The sequence below is a fragment of the Triticum aestivum genome, chromosome 2A (genome assembly GCF_018294505.1).
Source record: "Triticum aestivum cultivar Chinese Spring chromosome 2A, IWGSC CS RefSeq v2.1, whole genome shotgun sequence".
In the NCBI taxonomy this organism is placed as follows: Eukaryota; Viridiplantae; Streptophyta; class Magnoliopsida; order Poales; family Poaceae; genus Triticum; species Triticum aestivum.
The window spans coordinates 683,963,062-683,982,530 of NC_057797.1; positions in this window are offsets into that span (position 1 = coordinate 683,963,062).

Sequence of the window (19,469 nt, forward strand, 5' to 3'; positions counted from 1 at the left end):
GGCGAAAAAAAACTAGAGCATGTCAATTTATGTGTGTACCATGACACGTCCCTCTTTTTTTCGAGTAACTTTCAATCTATTCATCAATTGTGAAGGTAGTATAAAGAACACTAGAAGTAAAATTTATATGCAGGTTCGTAGGCCATCTAGCGGCAGCTACAAGCACTAGAGGAAGCCGAATGCGCGCGCCGTCATCGCCCCTCTCTCGTCAGAGTCGGGCAAATGTTGTTGTAGTAGACGGTCAGGAAGTTGTCGTAATAAGGTCCCATAGGACCAGTGCACTAGAACAACCGTCGTCGATGAAGAGAAGTATAGATCGGAAGAATCCAGCCTCCAGACACACAGACGTAAGCGAATGAAGACCGGATTCAGGCGGATCCAAAGAGGACAAACGCCGACCGAATCACACAAGATTCGCCGAAGACACGCCTCCACACGCCCTCAAGCGATGCTTGAAGCATCACCTGAACGGGGGCTAGGCGGGAAGAACCTTATTCCATCTTCAAGAAGTCATCGCCGCCCCATCTTCCTAAGCATGGCACAAACCCTAACAAAAGTTAGAAAACATCTAAAAACGGAGCCCTCCCGCCGACAAGGGTTGGGTCCATCACGCCTACATGGTCCAAGGACCATAGGAGACGAGGCAAAATTGGCAAGCGTCGTTGACTTCTATGTTGATCTAGCAAAATTGACAAGCGTTGACTTTCTATGTTGATCATGAATGCAAGAAAAGTCATCACGAATATTTAACATAGAAGTCAACGCTTGTAGCGCAAAAACAACTTACAACATGAATGCAATATATGCAACATACACTCGAAGTCATTGCAGCATGCGTACATTGTGTTTGCAGCAAACCAAAAACAAGCTAAAGATATGTTGAACGAATGTATTCGACACATAGAAATCACTAAATTTGCTACCAAATATTTGAGGTGTTGCTCTTCGCCATTTAAGACTCGTCGACAATAATTTGACTAGTCGAAGTACCATTGTTTTCATATATTGTGAGTCTGGACTCATCACCCTCGTAAAAAAATCAATCGTACCCCTTCACTAGTGCGACCAAGGGCATTCATGATAGGTTTTCTCCTGCCTCTTGCTGGCGTCGACGTCGGTCTACCTTATCTCATGTGGTACTAGGACCATGGAAGCACGATGGATCTCGACCCTTTTGCCGATGGGAGGGCTCTATTTTTAGGTGTTTTTTGTTTTGTTAGGGTTTGCGTCCTGCTGGGGAAGGTGAGGCGGCTGCATTTCCCTGAAGATGGAATAAGGTTCTTCTTGCCTAGCCCCTATCTAGTTGGTTCTTCTAGCATCTTAGGAGAACATGTGGAGGTGTGTCTCCCACGGATCTCGCAGGATTCGGTCGGCGTTTGTCTTTGGTGGATCCACTTGGATCCAGTCTGCATTCATGTGTCTATAGGTTGGATCCTTCCGGTCTATGCTTCTCTTCATTGGCATTGGTTTTTGTTCTAGTGCGCTGGTATTACGAGGCCTTAGCATGATGACCTCCTAGTTGTCTACTACAACAATGTCTGTTTGGCTCTAGTGGGGAAGGGGCGCTGAGGACGACACACCTTTGGCTCTTTCTACTTCTTGTAGTCGCTGCTAGGTGGTCTATAGACTTAGATGTAATTTTTGACTTCTGATGTTCGTTGTACTGCCTTGACAGTTCATGGATAGACTGAAAGTTTTCCCCACGGAACAAAGAACTCATCACCCTCACCCCATCCTTCATCATTGAGTTGTCGGCGCAAAAAACTCCAACTCGAAACTCTAACTCGACCTCCACTTCAAGAATCTGGTGAGGGGGAGCAAGAGAAGGAGGAGGAAGACACACCTAGAACCCCCCCCCCCACATAACGGTTGGGACAAGAGGCGGGGGCATGGGAGAGGAGGATCTCAATTGAGAGGGTTTGGGAGAAGAAGACGCGGGATTGCGTGGTTGTTCAGGAGAGACGAGAAAAGATGGAGAGTTGTAGGATCGAAGGAAGACGTAGTAGGCAGGAGGCGCACACGGTGCACCGGAACGATCCAACAATTGATTGGGTGGGTAAATGTAATCATTCACCAATAACATAATAATACTAGCAAAAACTTTTCGACGCCTTGCTTGCACACCCTTGTAGGCTTGATAACCCACAAGTATATGGGATCACAACAATTTTCGAGGATAGAGTATTCAACCCAAATTTATTGATTCGACACAAGGGGAGCCAAAGAATATTCTCAAGTATTAGCAGCTGAGTTGTCAATTCAACCACACCTGAAAGAATTAATATCTTCAGCAAAGTATTTAGTAGCAAAGTAATATGATAGTAGAGGTAACGATGGCAAAAGTAATGGTATTGGTTTTGTAGTGATTGTAACAATGGCAATGGAAGAGTAACTAAGCAAAGATCAATATATGAAAAGCTCGTACGCAATGGATCGGTGATGGATAATTATGTCGGATGTGATTCCTCATGCAACGGTTATAACATAGGGTGACACAGAACTAGCTCCAGTTCATCAATGTAATGTAGGCATGTATTCCAAATATAGTCATACATGTTTATGGAAAAGAACTTGCATGACATCTTTTGTCCTACCCTCCCGTGGCAGCGGGGTCCTATTGGAAACTAAGGGATATTAATGCCTCCTTTTAATAGAGTACCGGCCCAAAGTATTAGCACTTAGTGAATACATGAACTCCTCAAACTACGGTCATCACCGGTAAGTATCCCGATTATTGTCACTTCGGGGTTAACGGATCATAACACATAATAGGTGACTATAGACTTGCAAGATAGGATCAAGAACTCACATATATTCATGAAAACATAATAGGTCCAGATCTGAAATCATGGCACTCGGGCCCTAGTGACAAGCATTAAGCATAGCAAAGTCATAGCAACATTAATCTTAGAACATAATGGATACTAGGGATCAAACCCTAACAAAACTAACTCGATTACATGATAAATCTCATCCAACCCATCATCGTCCAGCAAGCTTACGATGGAATCACTCATGCACAGCGGTGAGCATCATGAAATTGGTGATGGAGGAAGGTTGATGATGACGATGGTGACGGATTCCCCTCTCCGGAGCCCCGAACGGACTCCAGATCAGCCCTCCCGAAAAAGATTAGGGCTTGGCGGCGGCTCCGTATAGTAAAACGCGATGAATCCTTCTCTCTGATTTTTTCTCCCCGAACGTGAATATATAGAGTTGGAGTTGAGGTCGGTGGAGCACCAGGGGACCCACGAGGCAGGGGGCGCCCAGGGGGTAGGCGCACCCCCACCCTCGTGGACAGGGTGTGGGCCCGCTGGCCTTGATTCTTTCACCAATATTTTTTATATATTCCAAAAATATTCTCCATTGATTTTTAGGTCATTCTGAGAAATTTTATTTCTGCACAAAAATAACACCATGGCAATTCTGCTGAATACATCGTCAGTTCGAGTTAGTTCTATTCAAATCATGCAAGTTAGAGTCCAAAACAAGGGCAAAAGTGTTTGGAAAAGTAGATACGTTGGAGACGTATCAACACCCCCAAGCTTAAACCTTTGCTTGTCCTTAAGCAATTCAGTTGATAAACTGAAAGTGATAAAGAAAAACTTTTACAAACTCTGTTTTCTCTTGTTGTTGTAAATATGTAAAGCGACCATTCAAGTTTTCAGCAAAAATTATGAACTAACCATATTCACAATAACATTTAGGTCTCATGTTTACTCATATCAATGACATAATCAACTAGCGAGCAATAATAATAAATCTCGGATGACAACACTTTCTCAAAACAATCATAATATGATATAACAAGATGATATCTCGCTAGCCATTTCTAAGACCGCAAAACATAAATGCAGAGCACCCCTGAAGATCAAGGGCTGACTGGAAATTGCAATTCATGGTAAAAGAGATCCATTCAAGTCATACTCAATGTAAACTAACAATAATACATTCAAATGATAGCGGTGCTCTCCAACTGGTGCTTTTTAATAAGAGGATGATGACTCAACATAAAAGTAAATAGATAAACCCTTCGCAGAGGGAAGCAGGAATTTGTAGGGGTGCCAGAGCTCGGTTTTGAAATAGAGATGAATAATATTTTGAGCGATATACTTTCATTGTCAAAATAATAACCGAGAGATCTCGACATCTTCCATGCTACACACATTATAGGCGGTTCCCAAGCAGAATGGTAAAGTTTATACTCCCCCACCACCAACAAGCATCAATCCATGGCTTGCCCGAAACAACGGGTGCCTCCAACTAACAACAATCCTGGGGGAGTTTTGTTTGCAATTATTTTGATTTGATTTGAGCATGGGACTAGGCATCCCCGTGACCAACCATTTTCTCGTGAGTGAGGAGCGGAGTCCACTCCTCTTGAGAATAACCCGCCTAGCATGGAAGATACAGACAACCCTAGTTGATGCATGAGCTATTGAAAGCACAAGTGCTCCCTAGGTGGTTTTGATAATTGATGACAACATATCTCTTGTTGGACTAACATTTCTATCTAGCATGTTTCAGATAAGTTCAACAATGGAGTGGCATGGACTAAAGGTTGTGGGAACTCCTTCAAGATGCTAAGGACAAAGGATTGGCTAAAGCCTCAAGCTCAAGACTCTTCATTTTACATTTTAGTGATCCAAGATCACATTGAGTCCATAGAAAAAGCCAATACTATCAAGGAGGGATGAGGTGTTGTTTAATGAGCCTCTTGCTTCATGTGCTTAATGATATGCTCCAAAATCCTTAGCTACTTTCCCACTTCCACATATGACCTAAACCCTAAGCCAAACTCGGTCCTACCGATTCTTCCTATCCGGCGCCACCGAGTTTCACTTGTCATAAGCCACTACCAAACCCTAATCATTTCGGTCTCACCGATGGGATCTCAGTCTCACCGAGATGGGCTTGCAAACTCTCTGTTACCCATTGCAATATTCTCGGTCCCACTGAGATATGCAATCGGTTCCACCAAGTTTGCTTGGCCAAATCTCAGTTTCACTTATTACCCAAATCGGTCCCACCGAGTTTGAGTAATCGGTCAAACCGAGTTTTGGATTTACCCTAACCCTAGCACATCGGTCCCACCGAGTTGATCCAGTCGGTCCCACCGAAATCTCTAACGGTCACCAGGTTTACATTTTCGGTCCGACCGAGTTTATTGATTCGGTCCCACCGAGATTGGAAAACTGTGTAATGGTTGGATTTTGTGTGGAGGCTATATATACCCCTCCACCTCCTCTTCATTCGTTGAGAGAGCCATCAGAACGCATACACCATTCCAACTCATATGTTCTGAGAGAGAACCACCTACTCATGTGTTGAGACCAAGATATTCCATTCCTACCATATGAATCTTGATCTCTAGCCTTTCCCAAGTTGCTTTCCACTCAAATCTTCTTTCCACCAAATCCAAATCCTATGAGAGAGAGTTGAGTGTTGGGGAGACTATCATTTGAAGCACAAGAGCAAGGAGTTCATTACCTACACACCATTTGTTACTTCTTGGAGAGTGGTGTCTCCTAGATTGACTAGGTGTCACTTGGGAGCCTCCGACAAGATTGTGGAGTTGAACCAAGGAGTTTGTAAGGGCAAGGAGATCGCCTACTTCGTGAAGATCTACCGCTAGTGGGGCAAGTCCTGTGTGGGCGATGGCCATGGTGGGATAGACAAGGTTGCTTCTTCGTGGACCCTTTGTGGGTGGTTGCTTGTTCATGGACCCTTCGTGGGTGGAGCCCTGTGTGGACTCGCGCAACCGTTACCCTTGGGTGGAGCCCTGTGTGGACTCGCACAACCGTTACCCTTCGTGGGTTGAAGTCTCCATCAACATGGATGTAGGATAGCACCACCTATCCGAACCACGGGAAAACATCGGTGTCTCCAATTGCGTTTGATCTCTCCAAACCCTTCCCTTTACATTCTTGCAAGTTGCATGCTTTACATTCCGCTGCTCATATACTCTTTGCATGCTTGCTTGATATGTATTGTGTGTGTTGAAATTGTGCCTAAACTCCACTTAAGCCGAAAAAGCTTAAAAATTGCAACTTGAGCATTATGTGTCAAATCACCCCCCTCTAGACACATCTACTTCTAGATCCTACAACTATTCGAGCATACAAAACATAATTTTTATTTGAAGGTTTAGAGTTTGGCACATACAAATTTACTTGGAACGGCAGGTAGATACCACATATAGGAAGGTATGGTGGACTCATATGGAACAACTTTGGGGTTTATGGAATTGGATGCACAAGCAGTATTCCCGCTTAGTACAAGTGAAGGCTAGAAAGAGACTGGGAAGCGACCAGCTAGAGAGCAACAACAGTCATGAACATGCATTAAAATTAATCAACACTGAATGCAAGCATGAGTAGGATATAATTCACCATGAACATAAATATCGTGGAGGCTATGTTGATTTTGTTTCAACTACATGCGTGAACATGTGCCAAGTCAAGCCACTCGAATCATTCAAAGGAGGATACCACCCTATCATACCACATCACAACCATTTTAATAGCATGCTGGCACGCAAGGTAAACCATTATAAACTCCTGGCAAATTAAGCATGGCATGAGCAACTATAATCTCTAATTGTCATTGCAAACATGTTTCATTCATAATAGGCTTAATCAGGAACGATGAACTAATCATATTTATAAAAACAAGAGAGGTCGAGTTCATACCAGCTTTTCTTATCTCAATCAGTTCATCATATATTGTCATTATTGCCTTTCACTTGCACAACTGAATAGTGTGGATAATAATAATAGTGCACGCGCATTGGACTAAGTTGGAATCTGTAAGCATTCAATACATGGGAGAAGACAAGGTAATATGGGCTCTTTATTAGATCAACAATAATGCATATGAGAGCCACTCAACATTTTCATTATGGTCTTCTCCTCTCGATCCCCAAAGAAAAGAAAAGAAAAGAAACAAAACTATTTACACGGGAAAGCTCCCAACAAGCAATAGAAGAACGAGACATCTTTTGGGGTTTTCTTTTTAATTACTACTACTACAAGCATGAAAAGTAAACTAGCTAAAAGCTACAACTATTTTTTTGTTTTTTCTTAAGGTTTTTCAAACACACAAGAAGAATGCCAGAAAAGAAAATAAACTAGCATGGATAATACAATGAAAAAGTATGAGAACCGACAACTGGCATGAGTGTGTGAACATGAATGTAATATCGGTGAGAAATACGTACTCCACCAAGCTTAGGCCTTTTGCCTAAGTTGGTCTATGGCCATGGCTGGCCTGGTGGAAATCCAAAGTTGTAGCTGGGGTCGTACTGAGATGCAGCAGCTACTGCCTGACGAGCTGCAGCTTGGAGGCGAGCTGCCTCCGTCCTCCTCTCGTACTCGTTCGCCTCCTCCCTGGTTATAACATATCTCCCTTTTGTCTGAAAGTCAAAGAAAGCAGGAGCAGGGAGAGCAACATGGACGGTGCATCGTCTGTCAAAGATTAGTCGGTACTGGAGGAACTGATCGTTCCTCTCAACAAACTGATGACGAACCATAGCATCATAATCTAGATAAACTGGAGGCAATTCAATATCATTCTCATGTATGGGTATCTCAAGAAAATTAGCTAAATGGGTTGCATAAATTCCGCCGAACAAATCTCCATTAATACTGTTATTATGCAACCTACGTGCAACAATGGCCCCCAAGTTGTATTGTTTATCTCCTAATACAACACTCTTGAGAACACTAAGATCGGGAACACACATGTGACATGCCTCATCCTTACCATTGATGCATCTACCTATAAAGAGAGCAAAATAATGTATGGCAGGAAAATGAATGCTCCCTATGGTAGCTTGTGTTATTTCTCTAGATTCCCCCACAGTGATACTAGCAAGAAATTCTTTAAATTCAGATTTGCGAGGTTCACTAACACTACCCCACTGCGGGAGTTTACAAGCAGTATTGTCCATGGTATAAGATTTATCATAGAGATCAAATTGGACAGTGTGAGAATTGCGTGATGATGTAAATTTAAACCTTCTCACAAAGGAATCAGTTAGGTGATAGTATTGGGGGCACTTATCAGACACGAAGCCCTCAAGTTCAGCATTACGCACATACGCGTCAAATTCCTCCTTGATTCATGCTTGGACCATAAAATCTTCTGACGACCATTCACAAGGCCGCACGTGAGCTTCTCTTGGTAGTTCATAGTCCGGCTCATGTATCGCGGGCCTGGGTTCTTGCTTCTTTGAGGAACCACCTTGGTACATTTTCCTAAACATATTTGTTCCTCTGAAAAATTTCTAAATTATTTTAGTAACTCAAAATAAAAGTGAACCAAACTCAACAAAATTGATAGCAACTACTCCTACAAGTGCCTAGAGGCCATATCATGCATTGAAACTACTTTTGACCACATAAATTTGACGTGCAAGCTCAAGAACAGGGTCACCTAAGAAGCAAAGATTTGCAATAAATAAAGCACTAGAACAAAAACTAATTGGAGTATTGGAGGAGTCACATACCGAGGAACAATCCCCCAAAGCAGTTTTGTGAATGGCCAACAAGATGAGCTAGAACACGGGTTTGAGCTGGTGGGTGATTTTTTCTGGGGGAAGATGAAATGTGTGGGTGCAAGAATAAGTGGAGGGGACCCGCGTGGGGTCCATGAGGCAGGGGGTGCGCCCAGGGGGGTAGGGCGCTCCCTCCACCCTCGTGGGCACACAGTGGGTCCCTGATGTGTTCTTAGTGCTAATAATTCTTAAATATTCTGGAAAAAATCATATTAATTTTTCAGGGCATTTGGAGAACTTTTATTTTCGGGGTATTTTTTATTGCAAGGATAATTCAGAAAACAAACAGAAAATATTATTTTTGCTTTATTTAAACTAAATAACAGAAAATAAAAAGAGGGTACAGAAGGTTGTGCTTTCTAACTTCATCCATCTCATGCCCATCAAAAGGAATCCACTAACAAGGTTGATCAAGTCTTGTTAACAAACTCATTCCGAATCACATGAAACTGGAGAAATTTCAAATATGCACATCCCAAACAATAAGAATATCATATTTCTTCTTGACAGTAGGAAGAGGAAATTCAAAACCTCCAATAGTAACTGTTGGAATTTTTCCAATAGAATTGATACTGTGGACTTGAGGTTGTTTCCTCGGAAAGTGTACCGTATGCTCATTACCATTAACATGAAAAGTGGCATTGCCTTTGTTGCAATCAATAACAGACACTACAGTATTCAAAAAGGGTCTTCCAAGAATAATGGACATACTATCGTCCTCGGGAATATTGAGAATAACAAAGTCTATTAAAATAGTAATGTTTGCAACCACAATAGGCACATCCTCACAAATACCGACAGGTATAGCAGTTGATTTATCAGCCATTTGCAAATATATTTTAGTAGGTGTCAACTTATTCAAATCAAGCCTACGATATAAAGAGAGAGGCATAACACTAACACCGGCTCCAAGATCACATAAAGCAGTTTTAACATAGTTTCTTTTAATGGAGCATGGTATAGTTGGTACTCCTGGATCTCCAAGTTTCTTTGGTATTCCACCCTTAAAAGTATAATTAGTAAGCATGGTGGAAATTTCAGCTTTCGGTATCTTTCTTTTATTAGTAACAATATCCTTCATGTACTTAGCATAAGGATTCATTTTAAGCATATCAGTAAAGCGCATACGCAAAAAGATAGGTCTAATCATTTCAGCAAAGCGCTCAAAATCCTCATCATCCTTTTTCTTGGATGGTTTAGGAGGAAAAGGCATGGGTTTCTGAACCCGCGATTCTCTTTCTTTTACCGTGCTTCCTAGCAACAAAGTCTCTCTTGTCATAACATTGATTCTTTGATTGTGGGTTATCAAGATCAAAAATAGGTTCAATCTCTAAATCATTGTTATTGCTAGGTTGAGCATCAACATGAACATCATCATTAACATTATCACTAGGTTCATGTTCATTACCAGATTGTGTTTCAGCATCAGAAATAGAAATATCATAGGGATTCTCAGGTGTGTCTTCAACAGGTTCACTAGAAGCATGCAAAGTCCTATCATTTTTCTTTTTCTTTCTTTTAGAAGGACTAGGTGCATCAACATTAGTTCTCTGAGAATCTTGCTCAATTCTCTTAGTGTGGCCTCAGGATACAAAGGTTCCTGAGTCATTTTACCCCCTCTAGTCATAACTCTAACAACATTATCATTTTTCTTATTATTTAATTCATTGAGCAAATCATTCTGAGCCTTAAGTACTTGTTCTACTTGAGTGGTAACCATAGAAGCATGTTTACTAATAAGTTTAAGTTCACCTTTAACTCTAGACATATAATCACTCAAGTGTTCAAGCATATCAGCATTGCGTTTCAATTGTCTACCAACATAAGCATTGAAGTTTTCTTGTTTAACACTAAAATTATCAAACTCATCTAAGCATTGGCTAGCAGACTTATTACGAGGAATATCACCTTCATCAAATCTATAGAGAGAATTTACCTTTACTACCTGTGTCGGGTTGTCAAGACCATGTATTTCTTCAATAGGTGGCAAATTCTTAACATCTTCAGCTTTAATACCTTTTTCTTTCATAGATTTCTTTGCCTCTTGCATATCTTTAGGACTAAGAAATAGAATACCCCTTTTCTTTGGAGTTGGCTTAGGAGTTGGTTCAGGAAGGGTCCAATCATTTTCATTACTCAACATATTATTCAATAGCAATTCAGCTTGATCAACTGTTCTTTCCCTGAAAACACAACCAGCACAACTATCCAGGTGGTCTCTGGAAGCATCGCTTAGTCCATTATAAAAGATATCAAGTATTTCATTTTTCTTGAGAGGATGATCAGGCAAAGCATTAAGTAATTGGAGAAGCCTCCCCAAGCTCCTGGGAGACTCTCTTCTTCAATTTGCACAAAATTATATATTTCCCTTAAGGCAGCTTGTTTCTTATGAACAGGGAAATATTTAGCAGAGAAGTAATAAATCATATCCTGGGGACTACGCACACAACTAGGATCAAGAGAATTAAACCATCTTTTAGCATAACCCTTTAATGAGAACGGAAACAACTTAAGGATAAAGTAATAGCGAGTTTTCTCATCATTAGTGAATAGGGTGGCTATATCATTTAATTTAGTAAGATGTGCCACAACAGTTTCATATTCATAGCCATAAAAAGGATCAGATTCAACCAAAGTAATTACCTCAGGATCGACAGAGAAATCATAATCCTTATCATAAATAAAGATAGGTGAAGTAGCAAAAGCAGGGTCATATTTCATTCTAGCATTCAAGGATTTTTCTTTAAGCTTAGCTAATAATTTCTTAAGATCATATCTATCAGCAAGCTAAAAAGTCTCTAGCAGTTTCTTCATCCATAACATAACCCTCAGGCACAACATGCAATTCATATCTAGGGAGAGAATCTTCATCATCACTTTCATCAATATTATCAGTTTCAATAATTTCATTCTCTCTAACCCTAGCAAGTTGTTCATCAAGAAATTCACCTAGTGGCACAGTATTATCAAGCATAGAAGTAGTTTCATCATAAGTATCATGCAAAGCAGAAGTGGCATCATCAATAACATGCGACATATCAGAATGAATAGCAGGTGTAGGTGTCGCAAGTTTACTGAAAACAGAAGGTGAATCAAGTGCAGAGCTAGATGGCAGTTCCTTACCTCCCCTCGTAGTCGAGGGGAAAATCTTGGTTCTTTTATCTTTTAAGTTCTTCATAGTGATCAGTAGATATAAATCCCAAGTGACTCAAAGAATAGAGCTATGTTCCCCGGCAACGGCGCCAGAAAATAGTCTTGATAACCCACAAGTATAGGGGATCACAACAATTTTCGAGGGTAGAGTATTCAACCCAAATTTATTGATTCGACACAAGAGAATCCAAAGAATATTCTCAAGTATTAGCAGCTGAGTTGTCAATTCAACCACACCTGAAAGACTTAATATCTGCAGGAAAGTATTTAATAGCAAAGTAATATGGTAGTAGCGGTAACGGTGGCAAAAGTAACGTATTGGTTTTGTAGTGATTGTAACAGTGGCAATGGAAAAGCAACTAAGCAAAGATCAATATATGAAAAGCTTGTAGGCAATGGATCAGTGATGGGTAATTATGTCGGATGCGATTCCTCATGCAATGGTTATAACATAGGGTGACACAGAACTAGCTCCAGTTCATCAATGTAATGTAGGCATGTATTCCGAATATAGTCACACGTGCTTATGGAAAAGAACTTGCATGACATCTTTTGTCCTACCCTCCCGTGGCAGCGGGGTACTATTGGAAACTAAGGGATATTAAGGCCTCCTTTTAATAGAGTACCGGACCAAAGCATTAGCACTTAGTGAATACATGAACTCCTCAAACTACGGTCATCACCGGTAAGTATCCCGATTATTGTCACTTCGGGGTTAATGGATCATAACACATAATAGGTGACTATAGACTTGCAAGATATGATCAAGAACTCACATATATTCATGAAAACATAATAGGTACAGATCTGAAATCATGGCACTCGGGCCCTAGTGACAAGCATTAAGCATAGCAAAGTCATAGCAACATCAATCTCGGAACATAATGGATACTAGGGATCAAACCCTAACAAAAATAACTCGATTACATGATAAATCTCATCCAACCCATCACTGTCCAGCAAGCCTACGATGGAATCACTCACGCACGATGGTGAGCATCATGAAATTGGTGATGGAGGAAGGTTGATGATGACGATGGCGACGGATTTCCCTCTCCAGAGCCCCGAACGGACTCCGGATCAGCCCTCTCGAGAGAGATTAGGGCTTGGCGGCGGCTCCGTATCATAAAACGTGATGAATCCTTCTCTCTGATTTTTTTCTCCCTGAACGTGAATATATAGAGTTGGAGTTGAGGTCGGTGGAGCACCAGGGGGCCCACAAGGCAGGGGCGCGCCCAGGGGGGTAGGCGCGCCCCCACCCTCATGGACAGGGTGTGGGCCCCCTGGCCTTGATTCTTTCGCCAGTATTTTCTATATATTCCAAAAATATTCTATGTTGATTTTCAGGTCATTCCAAGAACTTTTATTTCTGCACAAAAATAACACCATGGCAATTATGCTGAAAACAACATCAGTCCGGGTTAGTTCTATTCAAATCATGCAAGTTAGAGTCCAAAATAAGGGCAAAAGTGTTTGGAAAAGTAGATACGTTGGAGACGTATCAAGGCTATCATCCCGTAATACTCGATGTTGAGAAATAAGAGAATGTATCAACTTCTCATTGTAGGACCAAAGATGTGGACTAAACAAGAATGAATAGGCGACTACAAAAGTGTAAACTTTTGTTAACAAATGTTAGGGATTGTGGATAAAGTAAGTTCTCTAAATATCCAAGTAGATGTGATATCTATACAACGAGCAAGCAATGATAACACAAGTGAATTGGATAGGATTATAAATAACAAGAACACATGGAAAATAAGATGTATCACTTCCTTTAAGGGAAGCTAATCTATGTTGGATAGTTGTGGGGAACACAAACTATCCCAACGACACAAAGTCACACCTTCTTATCCTTGAACCTAAGCTAATATAATGAACACAAAGTATCTATGTTGGATAGTTGTGGAGAAACATAATATAATCATTTGAAATTGCATCCCCCCTCATGGATCACCTTGATTATACTAATTCAGACTGTTGAGTTTGTTCCTCTAGAATTATTTCCAAAGCGGAGAACAAGAGAACCATTATGTGTTAGTGCTAAATGGTGTTATTTGTTGCTGGTGTACCAGCTTTAGAGCATACCTAGCTGATCTTTTAAAATTTGCCCCTTTATATCTTAACTTCTTACATTTGCCCCGTTAAAAAATGGATCCTAACAAACTCTTAAATCTAGCTTTCTAAAAAATCACGCAAATCTGAGCATCGGTAGCCCAATTTGATTCAAACTAACCAAATATAGCACAAGTAGGTTCAAACTAGATTGCACAATATGAATTTAAACTAGTCGATTCGAGTGAAATAATAAAAAAAATCAATCATCTTCTTTGTCCTCTATTTTGTCCATGATCTTTGTTGGGAACGTAGTATTTCAAAAAAATTCCTACGATAACGCAAGATATATCTAGGAGAAGCATAACAACGAGCGGGGAGAGTGAGTCCATGTACCCTCACAGACCGAAAGCGAAAGCATTTAGTAACGCGGTTGATGTAGTCAAACGCCTTCGTGATCCAACTGATCCAAGTACCGAACGCACGGCACCTCTGTGATCTACACACGTTCAGCTCGGTGACATCCCTTGAACTCTTGATCCAGTTGAGGTCGAGGGAGAGTTTCATCAGCACGACGGCATGGTGATGTTGATGATGATGTTACCAGCGCAGGGCTTCCCCTAAGCACTACGACGATATGACTGATACGTCTCCAACGTATCTATAATTTTTGATTGCTCCATGCTATATTATCTACTGTTTTAGGCAATATTGGGCTTTATTTTCCACTTTTATATTATTTTTGGGACTAACCTATTAACCGGAGGCCCAGCCCAGATTTGTTGTTTTATGCCTATTTCAGTGTTTCGAGGAAAAGGAATATCAGACGGAGTCAAAACGGAACGAAATCAACTGGAGAAGTTATTTTTGGAAGGAAACCCACCTGATGGACTTGGACCGCACGTCAGAAGATACGGTAGGTGCTCACGAGGGTGGGGGGCGCGCCCCTGCCTCGTGGGGCCCCTGTAGCTCCACCGACATACTCCTTTCACCCATATATACCATCGTACCCTAAAACTTCCAGAACATAAGATAGATCGGGAGTTCCGCCGCCGCAAGCCTTCAGAACCACGAAAAACCAATCGGGACCCCTTTCCGGTACCCTGCCGGAGGGGGGATCCATCTCCGGTGGCCATCTTCATCATCCTGGCGCTATCCATGACGAGGAGGGAGTAGTTCACCCTCGGGGCTGAGGGTATGTACCAGTAGCTATGTGTTTGATCTCTCTCTCTCTCTCTCATGTTCTCTCTCGTGTTCCATCTATGGCACGATCTTGATGTATCCCGAGATTTGCTATTGTAGTTGGATCTTATGTTTCTTCTCCCCCTCTACTCTCTTGTGATGAATTGAGTTTCCCCTTTGAAGTTATCTTATCGGATTGAGTCTTTTATGAACACTTGATGTATGTCTTGCCGTGCTTATCTGTGGTGACAATGGGATATCACGTGCCACTTGATGTATGTTTTGGTGACCAACTTGCGGGTTCCGCCCATGAACCTATGCATAGGGGTTGGCACACGTTCTTGATTCTCCGGTAGAAACTTTGGGGCACTATTTGAAGTACTTTTATGTTGGTTGGATAAATCTGAGATTGTGTGATGCATATCGTATAATCATGCCCACGGATACTTGAGGTGACAATGGAGTATCTAGGTGACATTAGGGTTTTGGTTGATTTGTATCTTAAGGTGTTATTCTAGTAAAAACTCCAGGGTTGTTTGTGACACTTATAGGAATAGCCCAACGGATTGATTTGAAAGAATAACTTTGAGGTGGTTTCGTACCCTACCATAATCTCTACGTTTGTTCTCCGCTATTAGTGGCTTCGGAGTGACTCTTTGTTGCATGTTGAGGGCTCGTTATATGATCTATCTATGTTATTATTGTTGAGAGAACTTGCACTAGTGAAAGTATGAACCCTAGGCCTTATTTCCTATCATTGCAATACCATTTACGCTCACTTTTATCATTAGTTACCTTGCTGTTTTTATATTTTCGGATTACAAATACCTTTATCTACCACCCATATTGCACTTGTATCACCATCTCTTCGCCGAACTAGTGCACCTATACAATTGACCATTGTATTGGGTGTGTTGGGGACACAAGAGACTCTTTGTTATTTGGTTGCAGGGTTGCTTGAGAGAGACCATCTTCATCCTACGCCTCCTACGGATTGATAAACCTTAGGTCATCCACTTGAGGGAAATTTGCTACTGTCCTACAAACCTCTGCACTTGGAGGCCCAACAACGTCTACAAGAAGAAGGTTGTGTAGTAGACATCAAGCTCAAGCTCTTTTCTGGCGCCGTTGCCGGGGAGGCTAGGTAAGTGGCACTCACACCCCGTCAACTAAGCTCTTTTCTGGCGCCGTTGCTGGGGAGGTGAGTGCTTGAAGGTATATCTTTAGATCTTGCAATCTAGTCTTTTAGTTTCTTGTTTTATCACTAGTTTAGTTTATAAAAGAAAATTACATAAAAAAATGGAATTGAGTTTATCTCATACGCTTCACCTTTTTAGTATCTTTCGTGAGTATGATGGAAAGGATAATTGTGCTCAAGTGCTATAAGAAGAAATCTATAAAATGTTTGGCACTAAATATTTGAATGATGAGCATGATTGCAATGTTGTTAGTATTAATTCTTTGAATATCCATGATGCTAATGATATGCAAAGCCACAAGCTTGGGGAAGCTATGTTTGATGAAGATGATATTTTTTGTCCCCCAAGTTATGATGAGCAAATTTATTATGATGAAAGCATGCCTCCTATTTATGATGATTATATTGATGAAAGTGGATTTGGAGAGGTCATGACTTTACTTTGTGATGAATCCACTATTTCGGAAGAGGTTCCAATTGATTATGAGAACAAATTTGCTATATATGATGATTATTGTGATGACTTGTATGCTATAAAGAATAATGATATCCATGAAACTTGTCATCATGATTTTAGTTTTCAATTGGATTATGCCTCACATTATAATTATTTTGTTGAGTTTGCTCCCACTATTATTCATGAGAAGAAAGTTGCTTGTGTGGAGAGTAGTAAATTTTCTATGCTTGTAGATCATGAAAAGAATGCTTTAGGTGCTGGTTATATTGTTGAATTCATTCATGATGCTACTGAAAATTATTATGAGGGAGGAACATATGCTTGTAGGAATTGCAATAATATCAAGTTTCCTCTCTATGTGCTTAAAATTTTGAAGTTATGTTTGTTTTACCTTCCTATGCAAGTTGATTATTGTTACCATAAGTTGTTTGCTCACAAAATCCCTATGCATAGGAAGTGGGTTAGACTTAAATGTGCTAGTCATATTCTTCATGATGCTCTCTTTATGTTTCAATTCTTATCTTTTATGTGAGCATCATTGAAATCATCATGCCTAGCTAGGGGCGTTAAACGATAGCGCTTGTTGGGAGGCAACCCAATTTTATTTTTGTTCCTTGCTTTTTGTTCCTGTTTAGTAATAAATAATTCATCTAGCCTCTGTTTAGATGTGGTTTTATGCTTTTAATTAGTGTTTGTGCCAAGTAGAACCTTTGGGAAGACTTGGGGAAAGTCTTGTTGATCATGCTGTAAAAAACAGAAACTTTAGCGCTCACGAGAATTGCTGCCATTTTTATTTGGAGAGTGCTATTTAGTTAATTCTTTTTTAAGATTATTAATAGGTAAATTACTCAGGTCCAGCAATTTATTTGAGAATTTTATGAGTTCCAGAAATAGACGTTTGATCCAGATTACTACAGACTTTTCTGTTTTTGACAGATTCTGTTTTTCGTGTGTTGTTTGCTTATTTTGATGAATCTATGGCTAGTAAAAGATTTTATAAACCATAGAAAAGTTGGAATACAGTAGGTTTAACACCAATATAAATAAAGAATGAGTTCATTACAGTACCTTGAAATGGTGATTTATTTTCTTATACTAACGGAGCTCACGAGTTTTCTACTTTAAGTTTTGTGTTGTGAAGTTTTCAAGTTTTGGGTAAGGATTCGATGGACTATGGAATAAGGAATGGCAAGAGCCTAAGATTGGGGATGCCCAAGGCACCCCAAGGTAATATTCAAGGACAACCAAGAGCCTAAGCTTGGGGATGCCCCGGAAGGCATCCCCTCTTTCGTCTTCGTTCATCGGTAACTTTACTTGGAGCTATATTTTTATTCGCCACATGATATGTGTTTTGCTTGGAGCATCAATTTATTTTGTTAGGATTTTCTTGCTGTTTTAATAAAATACAAAGATCTGAAATTATTAAATGTTAGAGAGTCTTCACATAGTTGCATAATTATTCGACTACTCATTGAGCTTCACTTATATCTTTTAGAGCATGGTGGTAGTTTTATTTTGAAGAAATAGATGAACTCTCATGCTTCACTTAGATTATTTTGAGAGTCTTAAATAGCATGGTAATTTGCTTAAAATCCTAAAATGCTAGGTATTCAAGAATAATAAAAATTCTCTTATGAGTGTGTTGAATACTAAGAGAAGTTTGATGCTTGATGATTGTTTTGAGATATGGAGATGGTGATATTAGAGTCATGCTAGTTGAGTAGTTGTGAATTTGAGAGATACTTGTGTTGAAGTTTGTGATTCCCGTAGCATGCACGTATGGTGAACCGTTATGTAACGAAGTCGGAGCATGAGGTGTTTATTGATTGTCTTCCTTATGAGTGGCGGTCGGGGACGAGCGATGGTCTTTTCCTACCAATCTATCCCCCTAGGAGCATGCGCGTAGTACTTTGTTTCGATAACTAATAGATTTTTGCAATAAGTATGTGAGTTCTTTATGACTAATGTTGAGTCCATGGATTATACGCACTCTCACCCTTCCACCTTTGCTAGCCTCTCTAGTACCGCGCAACTTTCGCCGGTACCATAAACCCACCATATACCTTCCTCAAAACAGCCACCATACCTACCTATTATGGCATTTCCATAGCCATTCCGAGATATATTGCCATGCAACTTTCCACTGCTCCGTTTATTATGACACGCTTCATCGTTGTCATATTGCTTTGCATGATCATGTAGTTGACATTGTATTTGTGGCAAAGCCACCATTCATAATTCTTTCATACATGTCACTCTTGATTCATTGCATATCCCGGTACACCGCCAGAGGCATTCATATAGAGTCATCTTTGTTCTAGTATCGAGTTGTAATTCTTGAGTTGTAAATAAATAGAAGTGTGATGATCACCATTCAATAGAGCATTGTCCCAAAAAAAGAAAGGCCAAAAAAGGGAAAGGCAAAAAAAAAGGCCAAAAAAAGAAAGAAAAGGCCAAATAAAAAAAAGAAAATAAATAAAAAGGGGCAATGCTACTATCCTTTTTCCACACTTGTGCTTCAAAGTAGCACCATGATATAGCGAGTCTCATATATTGTGCTTCAAAGTAGCACAATGTTCTTCATATAGAGAGTCTCATATGTTGTCACTTTCATATACTAGTGGGAATATTACATTATAGAACTTGGCTTGTATATTCCAATGATGGGCTTCTTCAAAATGCCCTAGGTCTTCGTGAGCAAGCAAGTTGGATGCACACCCACTAGTTTCTTTTGTTGAGCTTTCATACATTTATAGCTCTAGTGCATCCGTTGCATGGCAATCCCTACTCACTCATATTGATATCTATTGATGGGCATATCCATAGCCCGTCGATATGCCTAGTTGATGCGAGACTATCTTCTCCCT